The following is a 6,000-nucleotide window of genomic DNA, read 5'->3' on the forward strand; positions in this document are numbered from 1 at the left end:
CTAAGACAGAAGTCAAGGGTCAAGAGCACAACTAAAGCAAACACTGATCTCTAACATGGTTACTTCAAATGAAACAATAAATCAACATCTAAACCTTAATTCATTCTCAATAAGATCTTCTGTAGACGTCTGACAGAAATAAAGTCAGTCTGGTTATTAATAAGTGGAGCTGGTGATGCTGTTTGTGGGGTTGTTTAATCAGATCTTGAGAGATTTCATGTATTTTATTTCAGTTGATTTCATCTAAGGCTGTGTCTGAAGTCAGTTGTAGTAGTTTGTGTGTTTCTCTTTTCTTCAGTGATTCTGCTAGTTAACAGTAGCTGTTCATCACTAATTCTCAATCAGCACTTAGTTAATCACTTAATTACTTTAATTGCAATGTATAGCTTCTTTTCTGAACTCAACTGAATTAAGTAAAGAGTACTTATAACTGTTAGTTTTAAAACTTAAATGGTTTAAGGCAATCGGTTTCCTCAAATGGTTTGAGTGAAGCTGTGTCTGAAGTCAGCTGTAGTTCCTTTCTCTCTTTTCTTCATTAATTATGTTTGTTAAGAGCAGCTGTTCATCACTAATGCTCAATTATCACTCAATTAATCACTTATTTATTTAATTGCAATGTAAATCTTCTTTCAGTGAACTCAACTGAATTAAGTTCAGAGTAATTAAACGGTTTAAGGCAATCGGTTTCCTCAAACGGTTTGAGTAAACCTAATTTGTCAGGTTTTTAAGGATATCTGTTTACTCAAACGGTTTGAGTTAAGTTACTTGTCGGGTTTTACAGTGCAGAATATAATCCTACAAAATGCAGCGGGCTAAAGAAAACATTGTCGGAGCATACCGCCTAAAACTAAATCCTAATGCAAAGATGAGATATGACGAGAAAATAAAGAGAATCAAAGGACTCGATCCTTACGAGCAGAGCGACTGGTCAAGGTAACACCCTCCAGCCCAAAAGAAGGGCATGTGAAAAGGCTGTGTTGTGGTGCTTTTGCAGACAGCCTGAAGAGCTTGATGACATGTTTGCTTGCGATAATCAAAACTGTCCTATACAGTGTTTCACAACAATACTTGGATACATTGGTCAAAGCACAGCACACAACCACAATATTATCCAGCAAAGTCTTCAGCTCAGTCTCATGAGTGGTGTGGACAGTGTCCGGCGATGGGAGTGGATTCTCAGGATCTTCCATCTCAGGTGCAGGTGTGGTGTCTGAGAGTAACAATATAAAGAAATCGTGTCATATCACAACCTCTATTCCTGAGGAATACAGATTAGCTATACACAGGGGGCAACATACACTACCGTTCAAAAGTTTGGGGTCAGTAAGATTTTAAAATGTTTTTAAAAGAAGCATCTTCTGCTTACCAAGGCTGCATTTATTTGATAAAAAATAATATTAATAAAAACATTAACATTGTGAAATATTATGACCATTTAAAATTACTTTTCTATTTTAATATATTTAAACTAATTTATTCCTGTAATCAAAGTAGGATCACACTCCGACATTTCATAAGCAGGTTTGCCTGCAAACACAGTCACCAAATAAATTGCAATGTAGCCTAGATGTACAACATTTAAAACTGATTAACGTTACGCTTTAGTACATTGGTAACTTAAGCTCATTTTCTAGCCATTTCATGCTAGTTAACAGTTAACATTTACAGAGAGTAATTGTAACTTACCTTTGTGAAAATGCTTTGAACACACATGATGTGTGGTGGAGTGTTATCGAAGGTAATCTTGGCCTCCTTACCGCTGCTATCCATGCCATTCGTCGCATTTTTGTCACCTCTGAAACATGGCTCGTACTATTACTTTTCCACGCTGGAAAACGATAAAAGGATATTCCATTCTTAATCTTTATGACACTTCTATCGTGAGAACGACTATTGCAGTTTATAGGTAGACAGTATCTTGAACACTGTGTTCTTCCCTCATGCAAAGAAGTCTAGCGCCTAATGTTTGTGCCGCGGATTCCCCAAATGCTTTGCGTTCACCACTGGGAAACGTCATGATGACGACACATTAGCGATCTCTATAGTTTCTGACATGTGAATGAAGATTATCAGATAGAGGTCCCAGTTTACTGGCCACAACCTCTGTAGAAGCAAAAGGAACCTTAAAGGGTTAGTTCACCCAAAAATGAAAATTATGTCATTATTAACTCACCCTTATGCTGTTCCAAACATGTAAAACCTCCGTTTATCTTCGGAACACAGTTTAAGATATTTTAGATTTAGTCCGAGGGCTCTCAGTCCCTCCATTGAAGCTGTGTGTATGGTCTACTGTCCATGTCCAGAAAGGGAAGAAAAACATCATCAAAGTAGTCCATGTGACATCAGAGGGTCAGTTAGAATATTTTGAAGCATCGAAAATACATTTTGGTCCAAAAATAGCAAAAACGACGACTTTATTCAGCATTGTCTTCTCTTCCGTGTCTGTTGTGAGATAGAGTTCAAATCAAAGCAGTCTGGATATCCGGTTTCGCGAACGAATCATTCAGTTCATCAAATTGAACTGAATCGTTTTAAACGGTTCGCGTCTCTAATACGCATTAATCCACAAATGACTTAAGCTGTTAACTTTTTTAATGTGGCTGACACTCCCTCTGAGTTCAAACAAACCAATATTCCGGAGTAATTCCTTTACTCAAACAGTACACTGACTGAACTGCTATAAGTTATTTGCAATGTATGGGCTTAGTAATCTACAAATATATGCAAACCCATCTCTTGAGAACCTATATCGCTCATACAGGTAGCTGGCCAATGGGTCTGACCTGTCTCTGAAAGTTCTCTCTCTTTAAAAAAAATGCCCTCTGCAAGACTATAACTGTGTCCAAATTCAGGGTCTGCATCCTCCTTAGGATCCTTCCTACCCGGTTGAAGGAGGATGGGTCCTCCGACGACCGCAAAAACCGGAAGTCGGTGTTTGTGAATTTGGACAGCCTACCCTTCTTTCAGTTCCCTCCCTTACCCGTTGCTCATATCCTGTCGCCTAGCAACCGTGACAGCGCTAAGCAAGACGCGGGTGAAGAGCTCATCGTTCTCTCCCCTGGGCTTTATAAACACTTCTGTCTGCTCTTTCGTCCTTAGAAGCGTTAAAAACAGCTTCAATCACTAACAAATAAGCTGTGTGTAAGGGGATATTCACACAGGCAGTAAGGAAGAAGCTAGTTTACGAAAGTAAACTTTTATATACACGTACAAATGTAAAAAAAAAAAACTAGAAAACCACTGAAAATATGTATTTTTGAAAAGCCAGCTTTTAAAAAACATTGAAAATAATACTCCTCCCCCACTCCGCTACCGCTCGCTTCGTCCTGCCGAAAAGAATTATGGGATAGGTAGGACGCGAAAGGATCCACCACACCCATCCTTCGAATTCGGGGAAAAGGAGGACGCATTTGTGGGCCGCATTTCGTCGCGGCGCTGTGACGTAACATCCTTCAAATGAGTCCTCCAAAGGATGTAGACCCTGAATTTGGACACAGTCTATAGCTCCCTCATCCACCACCTCATATGAAAGGACACGCCATGGTTAAGTTTGGAGACGAATTCAGCTCGCTATTTATATACTTTTAATTAATTAATTACCAAAATCACCAATTAAACACACAAGTTTTTAATATTTCTTAGTGTATTTATACCTTATAATTTCTTACATTTATTAGTAAAGTGCATTTCCTTATTTATTTATTTATTTATTTATTTTAAAAAATATATATTAATAGTGGTTAAGTAAAATAAAATGAATGAATCGAAATACCAGCAGGTGAGTATATGGTGTGCTCGTTAAGCCTGAACCCAGACTTAGCCTGACAGTTAGCCTGCCCCGAACCAGGTTAATTTGCCAGCATAAGTTGCCGGGGTAACTGAGTTTGAACTTTTTTAAGTTTGATTTATGAAACCGAATCTACCAAAAATAAGCCTGAATAACCAAAATAAGCCTGGCTTATACTTTAATCTTGGTTTATGGAACAGCCCCCAGATGTTCTTGTGATTAATGAGGAGTGTAGAGAAGTGTTTGTTTTGGAGGTTGCATGCACCTTCTTGTATGGAAAAAGCTTTCATGATTAAACTCATTAAATATCAATCACTCTGTGGAGGCGGAGGCATGGTTTAGCGAAGTCTGCAGCAGAGAGAGAATTGGGAGACGAACGGTGAGTGAGTAGGCTGAACGAAATAATCAACACCTGTCTCTTGTTTCAGTAATTGGCGTGGAGAGAGTATTTAACACCAGGAAGAAACAGGAGTAGAACGAGAGAGACCTGCTGCTGACGAGCATGAACGGCAAAGCTGCACTTACGGACTGAGTCTTCTGTTTATGGTGCGAGAGGCACAGTCTTTGTTTTATAATTTTTAAATTACAAACGTCAGCAGTTAAGCCAACCCCTCATCCTCTTCCTTTCAAAGTCTGAACTTATTTACACACTCCTAAATAAAATTTTAGAAAAAGGTTATCGAAGCTGATTACTTGTTTTTATGTTTGGCAGTTTAGGACACACACAGGTTGGTTGTAAGAGGGTGTCAACAGCTTGGGATGTCCAAAATGATGGCCAAATGCTTGGCAAAGTACTGCGAACTGTCTGCTATTATAGGCAGCCGTCATATATGGAGGAGACGCTGTTATTTATACCCATAAAAACTGAGTGTTATGCTTAATATTGTAAAGACCTGCTGTATGTCACTGGTCCATGATCTTGTACATGTATATAACTGCATCTATAATATTTATGTCCTTGTAAGTTGTTACTTTTAAGTGGACTTGAATTGTTAAAATGTGAGTTTGAGAGAGAGACAGATGTAGTGCATCGTTAGAAGTTAAACTTGAAAGATGGACAGATAGATAAAGGTGACTTGACTATACCATTTCCCCTTTCAGGGTAAAAGCACATATGGCATATGGGCCCCCCACAAATGAGCTGAATCCCAAGAGAATGAACTCCAGACCAAGAGAATGAACTAACCCTAGCCTGTATTTCACTCCAAACTTTCCTATCCATCCTTAACAAATGGCTCATCTTTTTTTTTTTTTTTTTTTTTTTAAGAGGCACATGGTGTTTTAATTGGTGAAAAAGAATCAGGTGTGCGCAGGTAAACAGTTCATTCGTGTTTGGCTTCAGACAGGTGAGTCAATGCTGCTCATAAATTTATTTGGTGTTCAGCCCTACACCAGCAGTATTAGTTGCTTAAAGAGGCTCGACTCTTGGAAAAACACAGAGGAGTTAGGGTTGAGTTAGTTCGGGGTATGGGATTTTTTAGGGGAAGATTTAGTTATGAGCCGGATCGTATCTTATCGTGTTTAATGTTTGGTAAGTGTGTCTTATTTATCAGTTACTGTGTTCATTTGGAGGTCTTAAAAATGACTTTGTTAGAGGATTTCGTTAATTCCCCATCAGGAGAGAAATGTAATTTGTGTTTGAAGAAACAATTGTGGGGGATTGTAAAAAAAAAAATATATATAAATGGCTGGGAAACGATAAACATTTACAAAAAGACGAATTTAAAGCAGTGATCAAAAAGAAATTGATTGATTGTGGCGTGATAATTGAGGTGTGAGACATGGCTGGTGTAGAATCACCATTCACTATGAGTAAGCTATCATTTGAACAGTGGAGAGAAATGTTAGAATTGCTGCAAGCACATGAAAAGGAAGTGTATAAACAGGCTACAGAGCGCGAAAGAAAAGGTAAGGAAAAGGATGTTGAGTTGGAAAAACTTTGGGTCGATGATTTGATAAGGTAGCGTGAATTTGAATGAAAAACTTAGTGAAATTAGATTGTGTCATGTTATTAGGTAAGACACGGCTCGTTTTATTTATTCAAGAGCGTTCTTTATTTTACTACAACACAGAGCAGCCTAAGCCATCTGTTGGACTCCATCAATAATAATCATGCAGTGCCCTCTAGTGGTTAGCATACCCAAACTACGGTAACTTAGCATGGACAAAAGACAATCTCTCAACATCTTCCCCTTTTAGAAGTTAGCAATAAC

The sequence above is a fragment of the Carassius auratus genome, chromosome 40, assembly GCF_003368295.1.
Source record: "Carassius auratus strain Wakin chromosome 40, ASM336829v1, whole genome shotgun sequence".
Taxonomy (NCBI): domain Eukaryota; kingdom Metazoa; phylum Chordata; class Actinopteri; order Cypriniformes; family Cyprinidae; genus Carassius; species Carassius auratus.